Here is a 20,638-nt window from a genome sequence, read left to right as displayed (position 1 = left end):
ATCCCTCGTTTTAACCAGGGCCAGATCCAGATCTCTGGAGGCGCTTGGGCAAAACATGGAGTGGTGCTCTCCCTTTTTTTGGAAGGATGTAAAGGGAGTCTAGCTCAGGAAAATCAAGCCACAGGGTAAATATATTAAAACCTTATGAACAATAGCACAACACAAAAAATAGGCTTTCATAAACCTCCACAAGGTGTTCAAACAATAGTACTATACAGTGCATATAATAATGCCACTACAGTGTCCAAATAATCTAGCTATATAGTGCCTTAATAATAATACTATACTGTGCCATAATAACTACATACATTATCTAAATATCCGGGCCTTGCGTAGCACTGTTAGGGTATGTTCACACACACTATTTACGGACGTAATTCGGGCATTTTAGCCCCGAATTACGTCCAAAAATGTGCCTCAATAGCATCGGCAAACATCTGCCCATTCATTTGAATGGGTCTTACGATGTTCTGTTCAGACGGTCATTTTTTTTTACACCCTGCTGTCAAAAGGCGGGGTGTAAAAAAGACGCCCGCATCAAAGAAGTACCTGTCACTTCTTGGGACGTAATTGGAGCCGTTATTCATTGACTCCAATGAAAAGCAGCTCCAGCTACGTCCGTATTGGACGCGGCGTTCAAGCGCCTGCACATGCCGTTACGGCTGAAATGACGGGGCTGTTTTCTCCTGAAAACAGCCCCGTAATTTCGGCCGTTACGGACGCTGTAGTGTGAACATACCCTTAAGCGTTCAGATCCAGAATTGTAACCATAAAACTCCTCTCAATCGTCCAGAGGAGGTTAGTATTGGCCCAAAAATGGTAGACACCAAAAAGATGTGCGTGTTCGACACAGAATTACACACAAATAATATATAGTACTTAATGGAACAAGTATATCAGCCCGTGTTCAGGCCCCATGGTGTTGAAATTGTCTTGACTGTAGGAAAGAACCAATGCTGTGATGAAACACCTGAGAAAAAAAGGAATGCAAAGGCTATGCAAACCTTTAAAAGGCAAACATATTTATTTTTTTAATAAAAAGTTGTATGTGTGTTTTAACGTTGTAAATTTTTATTCAAGGCCCCATGCACACGAACGTGCTTTTGCGGCCGCAATTCCCCCGAAAATCCACGGGGGAATTGTGGCCCCATTCACTCCTATGGGGTTATGCACACGACCGTGGTTTTCACGGTCAGTGCATGGCCGCGGATCCCGGACCGCAGAAAGAACGAGCAAGCCTTATTATGGCTGTGTTCTGCAGTCCGGGCTCATTGAAAATAATATAAACGTATAGGAATTATCGAGGCACTCACCGGACTTGCAACACAGTTACTTTTATTTAAAAGATCTCGGTCAGGACGTGGAATTAGCCTACGGCCGTTTCACGTGCGTACACGCTTTCTCAGGGCCTTGAGAAAGCGTGTACGCACGTGAAACGGCCGTAGGCTAATTCCACATCCTGACCGAGATATTTTGAATAAAGTAACTGTGTTTCAAGTCCGGTGAGTGCCTCGATAATTCCTATACGTTTATATCAAGTTGGTTTGCGCTGTTCTTTTCGATGAGCACCCCCGGGGCAACTTATCTGCTGAAATCCATTAAGGAAAAGAAGCCATTCGATATACTCCTATTTCAATTGTCACTAGTTCAACAGTGCCAGCCTTTTCTTTCTTCCTACTAATCATTGAAAATAATGGCCGCGGCCATGTGCACGGCCCGCGATTTGCGGGCGGCTCGTGGCTGTCACTCTGTGGCCGGCCGACACGGAAATTACGGCCGTGCACATGGCTACAGTCGCGTGCATGAGGCCTAAAACGTATTTTTTACTTTTTTAGATACAGCTGCTCTGTATTCTCTATACAGAGCAGCTGTATCTAGCGCTATTCACTGAATGAGTCAGTCCCACGGATCTGATGACTTCAGTGACAGCATGTCCTGCGTGTCTGACACGCAGGATCCACCTGTTATCTATCACATCTAAGTTATGAACTTAGATATTAAAACAAGTGGATCCTGCGTGCCAGAGACATGCAGGACCCGCCGACACTGAACCAATCAGGTCTGCTCGTTCCCGATTGTTGCTCTGTGTAAACAGGGCAGCGATCAGCTGATGAACGAGCGCTGATCGCATCTTTTATGCGGCCATAAAAACGGTTGCTAGTCGGCCAGTGCAAATAGTGGATATGCTGTCGACAAGATTCAAATGTATGGGGACGAGGGATCTTAGTAACCCATACCCCTGATAATTGCTTTATTTGAGTAGAGCAAATGAGCGCTGATTGACAAGCTGTACTACTGATCGGTGCTTGTTAATAGGTGGTAAAGATGGGCAAATATCTTCCGGTGTTTTCTTCTGTAGACTGCTGATGCTTGGGAAGGACAATCCTGGCAGGACATATGACCATGTTAGCAGTAGCCGAAACAAAAATGAAAAAAAGGGATTTTCTCTCTACCCTAACCCTTCAACTTCTGCTGTTTGGCTGGGCCCCACTTTCCTTAGGCTATATCCGTCCCTTGATTGGCCTTATAGAAACCTATCCCTGAAAAGTATTTTAACCCCTTAAAGACCAGGACAATTTTCATTTTAGTCTTTTCCTCCTCGCCTTCCAAAAGCCATAACTTTTTACTATTTCATTGTCGACATAGCCGTATCAGGGCTTGTTTTGTGCGGGACAAGTTGTAGGTTTTCATGGCACCATTTATTGTACCGCATAATGTACTGGGAATCTGAAAAAAAATTATTTGGGGGGTGAAATTGGCAAATAAAAACAGCGATTACACCGTTTCTTTGGGGGGCGGGATTTGTTTTTACTGTGTCCATCAGGCGGTAAAAACGACATATTCACATTATTCTACCGGTTGATACGATTACGGCAATACCAAATTTAGTTTAGTTTTATGCTTTACCACTTTTAAGAAAAACTAAAAAAATAAATAAAACAAAACCTGTTTGCTAAATAAAAAGTTTTGTGTCGCCATATTCTGAGAGCCATAACTTCTTTATTTTTCCATCAATTTGTAGAGCTAAGGTGACCAAAAAACAGCAATTTGCATGTCTTTATATTTTTTTTGTCGTTCGCCGAGCGGATTAAATAACGCTATATTGTGATAGTTCTGAGTTTTACGGACGCGGCGATGCCAGTTATGTTAACTTTTTTTTAACATCGCTTTAGGGAAGAAATGGCAAAGGGGGGTTTTTTGAACTTTCGAATTCTTTTTTTTATTTTTTTTTTTTATTAGTCCCCCCCCCCCCCTAGGGGACTTGAAGCAGCGATCGTTTGATCACTTGAATGATATACTGCAATACTAGAGGCAGGGCTTCAAAGCAGTACGATGATGGCAGACCTGGGGGCCTTTATTAGGCCCCCAGGCTACCATAACAACCACTGTAAATGGCTGATCGTGCTGCGGGGGGGGCACGATGGCGAGTTTGAGGGGGCGCCCCCCTGATTCTAACAATTTTTAAATGCCGCGATTGACTGCGGAATTTAAGGTGTTAAACGGGGGGGATCAAAGTGATCTTTGATTCCGCCCATTGCAGTGAGGTGTCTGATGTGTAACACAGCTGTCACCCGCTGTGTATGGAGCGAGCTCAGTCCGTGAGCCTGCTCCATACTTCCCCTTAACGGCTGCTGCGTACCAGTACGTGACATGTCGTTAAGGGGTTAAAAACATTTTATTTTGCTATTTCTGGAAAACTTCTGCATGTCCTTTTTTTAAATACGCACAGTTTTTTTCCACAACATGTAAATGTGATTTTTAGCTGAGGTTTAGTATGCACATTATTCAGCGTGTTAAACTGGCTGCAGTTAGGCCGGGTTCCCACGTAGCGTAAATGCTGCGGAATTTCCGCAACTAAATTCTGTGTGGATATTCCGCAGCATTTATAGCAGCAACAAAGTGTATGAAATTAAGAAAACCTCATGCCCACGCTACGGAAAAAACCGCAGCGTAAACATTAAAAAAATTGACCTGCGGTGTGTAATTTAAATCCGCAGCATGTCTATTTATACTGCGCTTTAGTTGATTTTCCGTTGCAGGTTTTCCACATTGAATTCAATGGGGATGCAAAACCCGCAACAGAAAGCCAAGTGTTGCAACTTTTACGGCGTATGCGCAGCGATTACGATGCAACAATCACAACTACGGAAAAAGGGGAAAAAAAACTATGCTTACCCAGAAGTCTGTTTCTTTGTCTAGTCTGGCCTCCTGGGATGATGTTGCATCCCGGGTGACCACAGCATTCAACCACAGGCTGCAGCGTCATCCAGGGAGGCCGGATTGGACTGCACAGGAGGGATGCGTCACCATAACAACAGCCTGGGTAAGTACAAGATTTTTTTTTTACCACTGCTTTCTGCAGCGGAAAATCCGCCAGCGAGAACTCCCTACAATGTGGTGCGTTTTTTTCGGACGGAATGTCCTGCGGGTTCCAGGTCGGATACTCTGCGCAGTCTTTACGCAGTGTATGCAACCTGTGGGAACGCGGCCTTAGGCTCTGTGCACACGACCGTATTTTTCATCAGTAATTACTGACCCATTCATTTCTATTGGCCACGGACACCTTTCAGTATATTTACTGATGGGTGTCCTATTCTTGTTAGTAATTACAGCAAGGACTTTCCCATAGAAGTCTATGGGGGCTTCCATAAATACGGACGGCTACTGATGTGCACCTGTGAACCTTCCGTATTTCCGGAAGCGTTCCCGTGCAACATGCTAATGACCTTTGCATCATCCCTCTCTTTTTTTTTTACCGATCCGTATACACGGATGGAATACGGCTACAATACGGATCGTATGTACGGACACTCTTCCGTGTATACAGGTGAAATACGGATGCCTACGGATCCGTAACTGCGGAAAGTATTTTGGGATAGTAATGCCTCGTTCACACACATTCCATTTGGGATTTTGAGGCAGATTTTGTCCTTCCTGCACATCATTTGCCGCGATTTTCGTCCGCGGCCATTGAGTGCTACGGGCAAAAACCTCAGCGAAATACGCTTTCTCTGCATCCCATTTAAATCAATGGGAGGGATTTTCGGCCGGTTTTTGACGAGTTTTGCGAAGCGGTTTCCGCTCCAAAAAGCTTGTCAAAATACTCAGTGTGAACAGGGCCTAATCCTTATTTCATCCATATATACGGAAGGGTGTCCGTAAATATGGTCCGTATTCCATCCGTTTATATGGATCCGTACAAAAAGAGGGATGATGCAAATTATGTCATTAGCATGTTGCCTAGCAATGCTTCTATAATTACGGATAGTTTACGTAAAAATTGACCCATTCACTTTCATTAAACGCGGACACCTTTCCGTAGCGCTACGGATGGGTGTCCGTGCCGTAGAAATGTTCAGAAAATTACGGAACATGTCCGCTCTTTTGCATTATGCGTGCCGTGCTCCCATACTTTGTATGGGAGCACGGCCCGAAAATGCGGGTGGCAGTCGGCGGCCGGCCGTGCCCGCAATTGCGGGCCATGATTGCGGGCACGGTCGTGTGCATGGGGCCTTACACCTACTTTGCCAAAAATAACAGAATGCATTAAAACTCCATTAAAAAAAACAGTATACGGAAATTGGGATCATATTTTTCTATTCACTCTCAGCTGACATCTGAACTCTGCATTTTTGACACACAAAAAAACCTACTGGGAAAAATCCTGGAAAGAACGCTACGTGTGAAGCCGGCCTTAAATGCATATGTGTGAGACAAGAACAGCTCTTGTATAAGATTTGTACTTTTATGTGTTTTTGTTTGTTTTTTTTTAGGTTTAGTGCTCATTCAAATAACTTGCAAAGGGTCGGAAGATCCAAACCCAAAGGGAGAATTGTAAAGTAGTAACATTCGTCAATCCTGATATAAAATATGAATTCCAATAATTTATCATGTCTTGCTGTATATGCAGTTTGTATTTCCCCCTACAATAGCTCAGGATCACAGAAGAGGCTTGATCAGCAGCAGCCACATGTGGGAACTGTTGCATCACTTCAATGTTTCCGGACTGAGGGGAAGTCAGAAATTTTTTTTTTATTTTTTTTTTGCAGAACTCTAGGAGAAGTCTGGAAAACAAGACACAACTGCCGGTGACTGGGACAATCAGGGAGAGAGAGCAGAGCAACATCTGGAAGGAGTCCGACTCCTCACCATCTTCCCTCCTTGCCAGTAAGTGACAACAAGGCAGTGGCTGTGATCTACTGTATATATTCTATGCTGGGCTGGGTGTGGTGTTGGGATGTTAATACACAGAGCCGGGCTGTCAGATCTCTGCCATTAATCTCCTCTATTATGCTGCTTGACCTGCACTGCCATGTCCTCTAATGCAGAAGAACAATTAGAGTTGACTCAGGCCACGCTCAGGACAATCCTCTGAAGAACAGTACGTTTTTGATTAAGTCACTAACTTCTTGTCACTGGCTTTGCATTAGTTAACTCCTGGGTGGCTCTTTGACCCATTCAATCCACTCCTCTCCCTTGTCTGGTGCTATTCTTTGCTTCGCTTCTCCTGATTTTTATCTCTCTTTCCTCCAATGAGACCTTTGTTGTTATACCCTTTAGCGATAGAAGAGGATTATTTATAAATAGATACCAGTTAAATCAGGCAAAAAGTTGTTGGTGCCAAGCGATCACTTCTGGCTATTCGAGATCTGTTCATTGGTAGTCCTTTATCGGACATGACTCAAACTTTTTCTAGTTGGGCTATAACTCTTTTATGAATTTCAATGCAGGGTAATGTGAGGTCATGATTTTGGCAATGATGGGAACATTTTTCCCATTGCAATGAAAAATTGCTGCCTTTATGGCTTTCTGAAGCGGCTACTTAAATAATAAAGAATCTGATTGGGTAAAAATAAATTGTGTCCTCTATGGCCAACTTTAGGCTAAGTCTGTTGTGCTTTGGTACTATCAATATTGTATGTATTAAAGGGGTTATCCGAGATGTGAATTATTTCATTTTTTTATTAGGGGCTGGAAGTAAAATAAATAACCAAAAAAGCAATACTTACCTTTTTTTGCCCCTGGCGATCCAGCGCTGACTGTTTGTTTACATGCATTTAGCATGTGACCACTGCAGCCAATCAGAGGGCATATGTTGTATTTCTGGCATTACGCTAGAACTACGATTAGTCACCAGTGAGCCCCGCTGAGCCCTCTGGCTGCAGCGGTTACATGCTACATGAATGTAAACAACCACCAGAAGTGCCACAGTTTACATGCACATAGCATTTAACCGCTGCAGCCAATCAGAGGGCTCAGCGGGGCTCACTGGTGACTAATCGTAGTTCTGGCGTAATGCCAGAAATTGGCTGCAGCGGTCACATGCTACATGCATATAAACAAACAGGATGCCAGGGGCAAGCAAAGGTAAGTATTGCTTTTTTGGTTATTTATTTCATTTCCAGGCCCTAATAAAACATTTTCACATCCTGGATAACCCCTTTTTATTTTTTTGCGAGGAGGGGGGATATTCGGATTTATTATTATTTTATTTTTTTCATCTATGTACATTAAATTTCAACAAAATGCAAATATGTCTATCCATCTTAAAGGGTGTAAACATGTCATGGAGGAGGAGCCCCCTATTAGGGCATATAGGCACCAATCAGAACCCTCTCTATAAGCCACAGCACAGGAGCAGCTAATTCACATCGGCTCCTGCTCTGGCGAACCTGCATGATCTATGTATTAGATGATAATCAGCCATTCATTTGAAGGGCCAGGATGAAATAGCACATTTCCCCAACAGTGACTGGCCAAACAAAATTTCCTCCAGAAATAACGGCTTGTTACTGGGGATTTAGGGAGCCATACCCAAAGTGATCATCTGATCGCTAGGACTACGGTCTTTAGAGAAGGGATTGTCTTTATTATAAATGTTTGATAATACTTCCACGGTTGATATTATATATTCTATTTGTTTTCAGAGTTGGTGTGATATTTACTACCAGTATTTATATTTTTTGTGTGTGTGTGTGTTTGTTTAAGGTACCTTTTAATTTTAGGAAACCTATAGATCTCAAGTCACATTGTTACATAAATTTCCACTTTATGGCCTGATCCATGCTGGTGCTCGGACTTCTATTCCTTACTAATCATTTAAATATGGAGAGGGACCGCTACCGAAGAACAGTAGGCAAGGCTTTTAGTAGGGATGGCTATCAGTAGCTCTGCAATGGGAACATTTTCCATTACTGTTTTTATGTTGATATTGAATTTTTCTTACTATTTTTGTTTTATTTGGCATTGTATATCCTGTGCCAAAGTCTAATAGATCTGCAGCCATAACAGTGATGCTGCGGTAGATCACTCGTCTTCTGTTTTTCTTGCTTTTGTAGTGTGAGAAGCACAAGTGGAAAGTTTCTGTAATTTTAAACATTTACAAAACACTTGTGGCAAAGCAAGAAAGCAGAATATGAGGAGGCTCCTGAACACGACTCATGTTCCACGTTGGTCGAATAAGCAGAATTGTAGTATACTGTATAATATAGTGTATATATTTATTTAAACAGACATTTGGCCTTGAAATATCTTACACGTATAGCCATTGTCAAATTAAGGATGGTGGAGACCCCTGGGCAAAAAATCTAATGGGGCCCCCCATTTTATAAAGGCAACAGTAGAGCACAAATAGGTCATATTGTCTAAAGGGTTTTGCTATCAAACCTCAAAATGAATTTAGACCCCCGTCATCAGACCGCAAAATGTATTCAGGCCCCAGCTCTGACCTTAAAATTAATCCAGACAGTTCATTCAGACCCCAAAATTAATTACAACCCCAGACCCATAAAGTAATTCAGACTCCCAAATTAATTTATACCCCGGACCAGACCAAAAATCAAGTCCGACCCCCTACTAGTCACCTCAATTTACTTACAACTCCTTTGTGTTCTCCACCTCCAGGCGCTGCTGCAATAGGTCCAGGACCTAGTGCACCGGTACCCAGAGGTGAAGGAGTTAGGAGTGGTAAGTGAGAGGAATGTGTCCCCCAGCCTACTGAGCACTGGCCCATCTGGAGTTAGCTAGTACTTCCAGATGGCCAGTCTGGCCCATACATCTGACATGGGTTGTTTCTGCAGCATGTACGTTAATTTCTGCGAGCCCCATTCAGATGAATAGGACAGTTGCAGAAATTTCTGCAACAAATCAGCTGTGTGCATTTACCATTACTGTTCCAAATTTGGACACTGTCCTAGAAGCAAATTCTCCTAAGGCCTTATTTACACGAGCGTGTGCATTTTGCGCACGCAAAAAACGCGTAGTTTTGCCTGCGCAAAAGGCACTTAACAGCTCCGCGTGTCAGCTACGTATGATGCGCGGCTGCGTGCTTTTCGCGCAGCCGCCATCATTATGACACTCCGTTTAGATGTTTGTAAACAGAAAAGCACGTGGTGCTTTTCTGTTTTCATTCATCCTTTTCACAGCTGTTGCACGAATCACGCTGGTCGCACGGAAGTGCTTCCGTGTGACATGCGTGGTTTTCACGCACCCATTGACTTCAATGGGTGCGTGATGCGCGAAAAACACACAAATATAGAACATGTCGTGAGTTTTTCACAGCGTACTCACGCTACCTAAAAATCACGCACCTGTCTGCTTGGCCCCATAGACTAATATAGGTGCATGCGACGCGCGTGAAAATAATGCGCGTTGCACGGACGTATATCCCGTTCGTCTGAATAAGCCCTAAAAGTACATAAACTTTACCCAATTTCAGAAATTTCTGTATGAAAAAAAATTAGTAATAAATGCTTGTTTGTTTCTTTATTTAGTGATTATGCTCGTTTGCTGTGGACTACGGGACATCTGTCAGGGGACCATTTCTTTTTTAATTTTCCTAAGAACAGGATGCATAATGTCACATATTTTGCCAAATTTTAATTTTGTATGTGCTAGGAAATAAAGAGGGTCAAATTATTAAGTGCATGATCCACCTACATAGTTCTTCTGGAAACAGCCCCAGTCATCCTGAAAGTAGTCATTTCAGTCATGGTTCTAAATGCAACAATCATCCTCCCCATTCATTCATTTTTATTTTTTATTTTATCTTCCAATATGTTCATTTGGATCAACTGTGAGCAAAAATATACACCATAGATATGTTGGACCATTTGTAGTAAGAGGGGGAAAACCATTAACTCGCGTATAATCGAGATTCTGTGTGTACGCAGTCGGTGTTGGACCCTGGGCCACCATATGATGCCTCCTGTAAGGCAATGCATTCTCCCCTTCATGTAATGATTCTAGGAGTGACTAGCACGGTAAGGCTGGGTTCACACGACCTATTTTCAGACGTATTGGAGGCGTTTTACGCGTCGAAATACGTCTGAAAACATTTGCCCATTCATTTCAATGGGTTTGCCGATGTACTGTGCCGACGACCTTTAATTTTACGCGTCGCTGTCAAAAGACGGCGCGTAAAATAACAGCCTGTGCAGGACACTTCTTGGGACGTAATTGGAGCCGTTTTTCATTGAATCCGATGAAGAACAGCTCCAAATTACGTCCATAATTGACGCCTCGCAAAATCCGAGTACGAGCAATTACGTCTGAAATGCAGGATCTGTTTTCTCCTGAAAACCGCTCCGTAATTTCAGCCGTAATTGACGTTATTGTGTGCACATACACTAATACAGCATACCACAGATTTTATTTTTCCATATTCTATAGGGAATCCGTAAGCAAAAATATCTGTGTTGCTGTGCAAAATCGGAGCCAGACAAAGATACGGTATGGGCACTACCATATTACTTATCCCCACCACATGGTCCATAATAAGGCCATGAGACTTAGTATCTGTTATGCATTCTGTACTCAATATCTGATAATGTAACCGGTCATGTTCTATTTACATGTTTAAAAACCCAGACGGTACTGGTATTTGAGTTATTTTCTTACATTCTTGACTTGCTCAGCTATGAGTCTTATTTCACTGAAGTTGCCTATGCTATCCTGAATTCAGATTTCATTTTATAATTGCATGAAAAAAGTGGCACTTGAATTGGATTGTATGATTTGGACATCACGTTGTCTGGAACTTTTTAATATATGTATCCTGGGAGATAATGGTATCATTTGTTGTTTACTTCTCGCTTTGAATTTTGAGATACTTTTTGAACTTGTAGTAATTTTATTTTTTTTTAGATTTTAAGCTAGTGGCAAAATGAATGTTGTATTTTAAGAGAATATTTGGAAAACCATGAGTTACCTGAGCTGACATGGTATACAGTGCATTCAGAAAGTTTTCAGACCCTTCCACTTTTTTTCACATTTTGTTATGTTGAGGCATTGTGCTAAAAGATCTGGAGAATGGTAGAAGAAAATTTCTGTCGCACTGAAAGTTCTCAAGAGCACAGCGGCCTCCCTAAATCTTAAATGGAAGAAGTTTGGAACAACCAGGAATCTTCCTAGAGCTAACCACCCCACCAACCTTAGTAATCGGGAGAGAAGGGCCTTGGTAAGAGAGGTGACCTAGAACCCATTGGTCACTCTGGCTAAGCTCCAAAGATTCTGTGCGCAGATGGGAGAAACTTCCAGAAGGTTACCATCGCTGCAGCACTCCACCAATCTGGGCTTTATGGCAGAGTGGCCAGAAATAAGCCCTTCCTCATTAAAAGACACGTGAAAGCCCGTCTGGAGTTTGTAAAAAAAAACACCTAAGGGACTCTCAGACTGAGAAACAAGATTCTGTGGTCTGCTGAAACCAAGATTGAACTTTTTTAGCCTCAATTCTAAGCGTTCTGTCACTTCTCATCACCTGCCCGATACCATCCCTACAATGAAGCATGGTGGTGTCAGCATTATGCTGTGTGGGTGCATTTCAGCAGCTGGGACAGGGCGACTGCTCCATTCATCTTTCCCTCAACCCTGACCAAAGTACAGAGACATTCTTAATGAAAACCTGATCCAGAGTGCTCTGGACCTCAGACTGGGCCGAAAGTTCACCTTCCAACAAGACGATAACCCTAAGCACACAGGCAAGACAACACATGAGTGGCTTATGGACTACTCTGTGAATGTCCTTGAGTGGTCCAGCTACAGCCCTAACTTGAACCAAATCGAACCTCTCTGGAGAGACCTGAAAATGGCTGTCCACCGACGGTCCCCAACCAACCTGAGGGAGCTTGGAAGGATCTGCAGAGAATGGCAGAAAATCCCCAAATCCAGATGTGCAAACCTCGTGGCATCATACCCAAAGGTGCCTCAACTCCGTACAGAGTAAAGGGTCTGAATACTTATGCCAATGCAATATTTTAGTTTTTTTTCTTTTCAATAAATAAGCAAAGATTACTAAAATTCTGTTTCCACTTTGTCATTATGGGGTGTTATTGAGTGCCGAATAATGGGGGGGGGGGGTCATGAATTTTTATTTTAGCACAAGGTCTAAATATAACAAAATTTGAAAGGGTCTGAAGACTTTCCGAATGCATTGTAAATTGTGGTTTGAACTTTTGGTGTGGGTCAGTATCGTAACATTTGCTATATTCCATAGTGTAGTGTATATAGTGACGAGGTAAGGTTAAAGGGGTTTTCCAGCGATAAAAATGTATGGCCTATCCTCAGGATAGGCCATCAATAGCTGATCGGTCAGGGTCCAACTCCTGGGACCCCTGCCGATCAGCTGTTTTGAAGGGGCCGCAGCGCTCGTACAAGCGCTGCTTCCCCTTCATTTTTTTTCTTGCTCACTGTGAATGTTCGAGACCTATTTAGTGGTGATTTGCAGGTATTGCAGCCTTTTCTCCCATTCACTTCAATGGGAGAAAAGGCTGCAATACCTGTGAATCGCCACGAAATGTGTCGAACATTCACAGTGAGCAAGAAGAAATAAAGATGAAGCCCATACGAGCGCTGCAGCCCCTTCAGAACAGCTGATCGGCAGGGTTCCTGGGAGTCGGACCCCCCCCCCCCCACGACCCATCAGCTGTTTATATCCTATCCTAAGGATAGGCCTTCAATTTTTATCGGCTGGAAACCCCCTTTAAACATCATGGTGTAGGCTCTATGTTGCTGCAGCATAACACCAAAAAACTTTTTTCGGAGGAGCTTTAAATTACACTTCAATGGAAGGGTCTATAATAGAATTGCATAAGTAAGAACTCCGCAATATAATGTTATTTTTCTAATCTCTTGCTTAACGGGAACAGGGAGCAAATCGACGATGGCATGCATAGCTGTAAATGTGAGATTAGGATTATAAATAGAAATCCATTAACGGAGCACAAGACATGATATGGTATTTTGCTTACATCCTTCCCATGGAGAAGAGACTTGTTAATTGATCCTTGTGTATGCAACCCTCATGAACCTCCAGACTACTCCATTTACTACTTTTTCTGGCCATTAATTAAAGGATTTGCCAGAGGATATGACAAAGATCTCCTGCACTCTTTATGATGTGTCCATTTTTCCAGAACTGAAGGTAACAAATCAATATATTTTAGTAGAAGTTACAGGGAATTAAATGAACAGAACATCATGGTGGGACAGGGAAGTGCGGCAGCTGCCGAAGGATGTCACTAAATGGGCTACGTCGTTAGATAGCGGGACACCCCACAATGGCTTGGATAGTGCCAAGACAGCTGTGTGGAAATTGACAGCTGCTTTTCATAGACAGCTGTGGATGTTTTGTATCGGGCATTGTACAAATCAACCCATTCAAAGGGTCAAGGATCTAAAATACAGATAGATATAGAATGAATAAAATGTTTTGAGAACTAGAAAATGTGAGCAAAGTTTCATTCAGATCTAATAAAAATGTATGTAATCCTAAATGTCACATTTGTATATCTGATATCCGTTTCCATTTACATAAAATGACCTGTATTGAATTATCTGTAGTGTTTGAAATGACAAACTGTGACCAGTGCAGTTATAGACTTACAAGGCTGTTGTCTCCATTAGACCACCCTATTAGGGCATGCTAAGACTATCGAGAAGCCCCTGACTCATGACCTCCTCCTTCCATTAGTGAGAGCACTGTCATATTTGCTGTGAAGGACTATAGATTTCAAAGAATGCAGTGCAAAACCTCTTACAGCATTGCCGCAAAAAAAACAGCAGTAGGGCCCATTTTTTATGGATCTCTCGTACGTTCCTCACACTCCAATTATAGTCTGGTGTTCCCAGACAAACTTTTAAATGGGGCAAAGCTGCAATACCTGACACAGCCCATGGCAAAATGTGGCGCTATTTCTGTAAGAAAGCAGTCATGTTTTTTTTTATCTGATCCAACCCCTTTTAAATATTGAATTGTATATCTGATTGGTGGGACTACCAGAAGTAACCACATCTGTTGCAGATTGTAAAAGCAACTACTATACTAATGCTGCGGTCCTTCATTTCTTTGGCTACTGTTGGTTACAGAGGACTGGGTATATCTTGAGACGGCTTTGGTTCCTTTGAATTGTTGCATGATGCTGCGGTCTTGACCTTTTTCTATTGTTTTTTGGTATGCACATTGGGGAAAATCAACAACGTTTCTATGCCAGTTTTCTGGCGTAGAAATGTTGCAAACGGCCTAAAAGTTTCAAAACTGGTGGAGCTCCGCGCAAGGGGTGTAGTTTATCATGGCCCGATACTATGAAGCTGGCGTCCATTATAGTGGAAATCTATGCCAGCTCCTGGTTGGCGTAGTTTCAATTGGTGTCGCACAGACGATCGAAAATGTGACAAATTCATTTGAAGGGGTTGTCTGGACATTTTTTATTGATGGCTTATTCTTCGGACAGGCGATCAATATCTGAATAGTAGGGGTCCAACTCTAAGTCGTCACCGCAGCCTCTTCAGTGTTTACAGTAGCGGCTGTGCCTGGGAATGCAGATCAGTCCTTTTCACTTCAGTGGGACCGGAATTGCAATCCTAGGCACAGCCGTTCCGGATGTGTACGGCTCTGTGCATGTAAACTGGGAAAAAGGCCGCGACCCCTTCAGTCAGCTGTTCGGCGGTGACAGGAGTCAGACCCCCACCGATCCGATATTGATGACCCATCCTAAGGATAGGCCATGAATAAAAAATATCCAGCCAACCCCTTTTAAGAGGCGTGTGCCTCTTAATAAAAAGCAATCTAGAGTAAGATGCAACAAAATTTATTAAGACTTTCAAAGTCTTAATACTTTGCCCCCATTGTTTTTTATTAGCCTAATATATTAGTATATGTTTTATGTAATATTTATCCGGTTATGTGTAAAAAAATTTAACTAAGCAAAACCTAAATGTGCTAGAAAATTCATGCAATTTAGGCCTCATTCACATATGCGTTGGAGGCTTCGTTAGGGGCCCCCGTCACCGATCCGGCCTAGATTGCCGAAAACAATAGCGCAGCGTGCTGCACTATTGTTTCCAGTAAAGCCACGGACACCCTGACGAAACCCATTTAAAGTCAATGGGTTCCGTCTGCTGTCAGTGGTATCTGTTGTGCAAAGGAACCGTCACTTCCGGTTTTGCCTTGTTCTGCTCCTCTGGTGGAGCAGATCAGCGGAAAACCCCAATGCATATGTGAACAGTCTTATCTGAATTTTGGATTCAGTTTGGCTTCTGTTTTTTTTTCTTTTCTGCTATTTCTATTATTGGAAACTGTTTTATTCTGCATGTGCATAGAAGCATATGCAGAATAAAACAAACGTATGAGTCATGCCTGGCGCAGACCACTCAAGAGAATAACCCTGTAATAGGAAACACGTGGTAATGAGAGGAAGACGCTGGTAGAGAGAACTATGCTGCTTAAAACTGACTAAAGCCATTTCATACTGTATGTCTTGGTCACTGACCATACCGGATATACATCCTGGTTGCAGGTACAGATAGCTCTGTGGTAAGAGTTTAATAAGTCAGTGAAAATATAATCGAAACCAGGCCAGAAAGCTATTGATACCCAAACTCTTACCAATGCTGTTCAAATACAGTACAACAAAGTATTCTTCTATTAGCACTTTTAGCATAGCACTACAGTGTATGTATAAAGTCCGGGCCAATTCTAGCTTTTGTACTGCCTGAGGCGAAAATTAAAGTGACGCTCCCACCATAAAAATCCTAAGTAGGATATCCTATTAGCCAACTGCTATTTGATACCCCAAACTTAAACCAAAATCTAAACTGGTTGAGGCCCCATGAACAGGGCCGTAGACTTCGTCCGTAGTTACGGACTAATTTATTTCTATGGCTGACTGACCCCTTCCTGTATATTTACAAGAAGGTGTCCGTGTCCTAGAAAGCCTCTGCAAAACATAGGATATGTCCTATTTTTTGCATTTTACGGACTGTGCTCCCATACTTCATATGGGAGCATGGCCTGGAAATGCGGGTGGCTGTCCGCGGCCGTCAGTGCCCGTAACTACTAACCGTGATTACAGGCACGGTCGTGTGTGTAGGGCCTGAGAGTTAATAAATTATTCTGCCAGCAGGAAATGATGAAAAAATCAAACCATACTCATGCAGTGCCGAATACATTTGTACAACTGATACCAGCGGCTCCTAACAGACCCCATTGACTTGCAATAGGGTTCGTCCGGTTATGCCATCATTTTGACAGCAACTAGTGCTGCATGCAACGCAATTTTTTTTTTAATTTTTTTTCATCAAATTCAATAGAATCTGTGATGGAGCCACCAGCGCAGATGTATAAATAGTCTTAGCCCTTATTCACATCTGTGTTGAAAGCGTGGTCAGGGGCCATTGCAAATTTCGCCCAAAAAAACAAAAGCGCATCACGCTACGCTATTTATGGTAAAACCCCGAACATCCAGGGAAAACAGATGGTACCCAGTATAAAATTAATGGGTTCCATTTGCCCCCTGTGGCGTCCGTCATGCAACGGAATCGGCGCTTATGGGCATTCCCTTGTTCGGCACCTCTGAGGGGGCAGAACGATGGAATAATGAATGCAGATGTGAACTAGGCCTTAGCTAAAGACTGAGGTCAGATTTTCTCCAAATAGTGCTAAATGTTTATGTATCACGCAAGGAAAGTCGGCCAAAAATGAATTACTAAACACTTTTTATTTTAAAACACTGTGGTTTCTTTCAAATAAAGAGAAGTAAGTATTGACAAGAAACTCTTGCTACTTTCACAATAAAACTTCTCTATATTATGGGCTTGCTATCCTGCTGGCAAGTATAGTTCAACAACAGCTGGAAACTTGGAGGGGCTAGTGGGCAAGCAAAGCCAGTACTTTTTTAACATTTCCATCTGTGGAGGACAAAAGGCATAACTAATACATGAAATACCATTCCAATGGGAAAAATTTATTTAGCAATATTCCTCTATTATTAAAAAAAAAACATGTTTCCAAGATGGACAATTGATGCTTGTGTTTTGTTTTTGTTTTTTTTATCAGAAATAGAAATAACTTTGAGAGGATCCATCTTGACTTCCATTCCTGAATGAGAAAAAAAAATATGTATCAACACATCCTAAGGGCTCAAGCACACAAAAGAACCCTCTGCAGAGCTTGTATAGCCGTACATGCGCTCCCTGCACGGCCATACAGGCTCCAATGTGTGCTGAGATATTCCTTTTGTAGACGCAATGATAAAAAACCTCCGTCCATACATACTCTGATGGAGCATGTCGCAATTTTCAATTCCAAGAGAATCCAACAGAACCTCTGTGTATCTCCATATGAAATCAGAGGCATACAGCGATACAGTAGAGGGGCTACTCTATACATGAAACCTAACCTGTCCTAAAAACCCGATTGGCTGCTACGGTAACGGGGTTGTCTCTACACAAACAATGTAATATTGCCAGGATATGGAATCAATGTCAGATCACCGGAGGACCAACTGTTGTAACCCCCTCTGACAGCTAGAACAAAGTGACATTGGCGCTATGAACTGCACGGCCACTTGATCTCATGTTGGCTCCACTCCTCTTTTCTGGAGGCTGCATGGTCAACACATTATAGACAAATGGCGATCATGCGGCTTCTATTAAAAAAGAGGGCAGAGCTGACAGGAGAAGAACGGACATGGGGCTTTCCCAACACTGCTGCCACTTTGTTTTAAGCAATCGGTGAGTGGCAGATCATTTGGACTCCAGCTAATCGGACTATGATGACTTGTTCTAGAGATACTGTATTTTCCAAGGGGTCAAATCCTTTCATCCCCTCAACTTCTATATATGAGACCCACTGAGAGAGTTCTAAAAAGTAATGCAGAGGTTACGTGGAGAAGTTGTCCACATAAACCAGCTTGTTTTCCAACCTGCCTTACCAAAGAGTGGTAATTTAAATGGAGGAAATCGGGGGGGGGGGGAGTGATTTCATTTTTATGAGTCTTCTCCAGTGTATTCGGTCTCATTTTGGACTACAGCATTTTCTAGTCCATCGTCAGAGGTTTTCTTGCCTGCAGTGAATAATAGTGAGGCCTTTCTCCTTTCTTATTCTCTAACAATTGATCATTTCTTACGGTTTCTGCTGATTTGCAGTCTTTCCCACAAGCCGGTTTCCTTCCTCGTATAAGTGTATTAATGCCATGTTTTCCCCAGAGGCTGCTCAGGAGTTGACCTCCTCACATGATGTCTGTTTTCACAATGATTTCTTCCCCTCATGAGGTAAACTGAATAGTGGATTTATAAAGTTCACATTTACATCTATGAAGTCTGTGGAGGACACACAGCTGAGGGCCCCTGTGCTAGTACTGGGTGTGTGTATATAACTGGTGAGTCCGTGGAGACTGCAAATCCGTTTATGGCCGCTTTAACATGGGCGTAATACAGGTTTTTGTTTTTTTTGGAGGTTTTTTGCACCCGTATTATGAATGCAACACCTGGATCTCCTGCGGATTATCAGTCATCTGATGTTAGAGCACCGTAGACGTCTATCATGCTCTAACTCAAGTTCTGATAAACTGAGAGGTCTACAAAGGCTACGTACACTGCGTTTTGTTTTCTGTCATTTATGGGTGAAGTGGTGTGTTGTTGTTTTTTGTTTGTTTTTTTTTGTTTGTTTTTTTTGAAAAATGCTTTTTGTTTTTCTCATATGCTTCTCAAAGGGCTTGAAAAACACCACCACAAGCGCATAGGAAAACGCAATAAAAGATTAAAAAAACGCATGTTAAAAAATGCGGGTCTTTTTTTTTCCATGATCTTTTATTGTTATACAGTTTAAAACACCAGACAAAAATCCAGTGTTTCGGTGGCCTAAACACAGTTTAAACATAGATCGCAAAAATAAAAAAACGGGTTCATAAAACCAAACTTATTCAATTAAAAAAACAAAACAAATATTGTACTGTGCTTGGATCTTATGCAGTGTCCCTCAATACAGTTTATGCTATAGGGAGAAACGGGTAGCAAACGCAGGGCAATAAAACTGTATGACGTGAAGTAAGGCTGGGTTCACACGACCTATTTTCAGACGTAAACGAGGGTCAAGTTATTAACGCTTACGCTGCATTTTTTTGCCACAGCGTGGGCATGAGATTTTCTAAATCTCAGCCACTTTGCTGCTACTGTAAACGCTGCCAAATGTCCGCACAGAATTCCGTTGTGGAAATTCCGCAGCGTTTACGCTACGTGGGAACCCAGCTTTACAGCGCTACTCCTAACCCAGTTAGTTGTAAGAGCTGCAACTCAGCCCCGCTCACTTTAATGGGAAACTATTTATGGATAGGTGGGTGTTCGAGTGGTTGAAATTGCACCTATCAGATAATAACGGTATAACCCAGCAATATGCCATCATTTAATATGTAAGAAACCCAGTTTAATGGTCAATGGTATAGATCAGTTGAAGGGTCATTTAGATTCCACTTCCCCTCCTCCAGATCAATTGAGGCAAAGCAATTCTACATATTTCTCTTAGGCTGGGTTCACACGACCTATTTTCAGACGTAAACGAGGCGTATTATGCCTCGTTTTACGTCTGAAAATAGGGCTACAATACGTCGGCAAACATCTGCCCATTCATTTGAATGGGTTTGCCGACGTACTGTGCAGACGACCTGTCATTTACGTGTTGTCGTTTGAGAGCTGTCAAACGACGACGCGTAAAATGACAGCCTCGTCAAAGAAGTGCAGGACACTTATTTGGACGTTTTTGGAGCCGTTTTCTCATAGACTCCAATGAAAACCGCTTCAAAAACGGACGTAAAAAACGCAGCGAAAAACGCGAGTTGCTGAAACGTCTGAAAATCAGGGGCTGTTTTCCCTTGAAAACAGCTCCGTATTTTCAGACGTTTTTGGTCACTACTTGTGCACATACCCTGTCAAACGACGACACGTAAAAATACAGCCTCGTCAAAAGAAGTGCAGGACACTTCTTTCAGACGTAATTTGACCCGTACTTCATTGAACTCAATGAAGCACAGCTCAAAATTTACGCCTGTCAGAGAAGCCTCGCATAATGCGAGGAGGAGCAATTACGGCTGAAACGAGGCAGCTGTTTTCTCCTGAAAACAGTCTGTCATTTCAGCCGTAAAAGCCTCTCATCGTGTGCACATACCCTTAGGGTATGTTCACACGGCAGCGTCCGTAACGGCCGAAATTACGGGGATGTTTTCAGGAGGAAACATCCCCGTAATTTCAGCCGTAACGGCATGTGCAGGCGCTTGAACGCCGCGTCAGTTACGGACGTAATTGGTGCTGCTATTCATTGGAGTCAATGAATAATGGCTCCAATTACGCCCCAAGAAGTGACAGGTCA

General features: G+C 42.6%; 1 protein-coding gene across 1 annotated transcript in view; it reads left to right on the top strand.

Moving 5' to 3' along the window:
- WIPF1 (WAS/WASL interacting protein family member 1) overlaps nucleotides 1–20,638 on the top strand; it is a 74,556-nt gene that overhangs the window by 17,534 nt on the left and 36,384 nt on the right. The window contains exon 2 of the mRNA XM_075831133.1: nucleotides 6,051–6,168. The gene's annotated coding sequence lies outside the window, so the exon portion shown is untranslated. The remainder of the gene's footprint in view (nucleotides 1–6,050; nucleotides 6,169–20,638) is intronic.

This window comes from Rhinoderma darwinii, chromosome 6 (assembly GCF_050947455.1).
Source record: "Rhinoderma darwinii isolate aRhiDar2 chromosome 6, aRhiDar2.hap1, whole genome shotgun sequence".
NCBI classification, from domain to species: domain Eukaryota; kingdom Metazoa; phylum Chordata; class Amphibia; order Anura; family Rhinodermatidae; genus Rhinoderma; species Rhinoderma darwinii.
The sequence above is the reverse complement of the archived record's forward strand: the minus strand, read 5'-3'. Positions and strand labels throughout refer to the sequence as shown.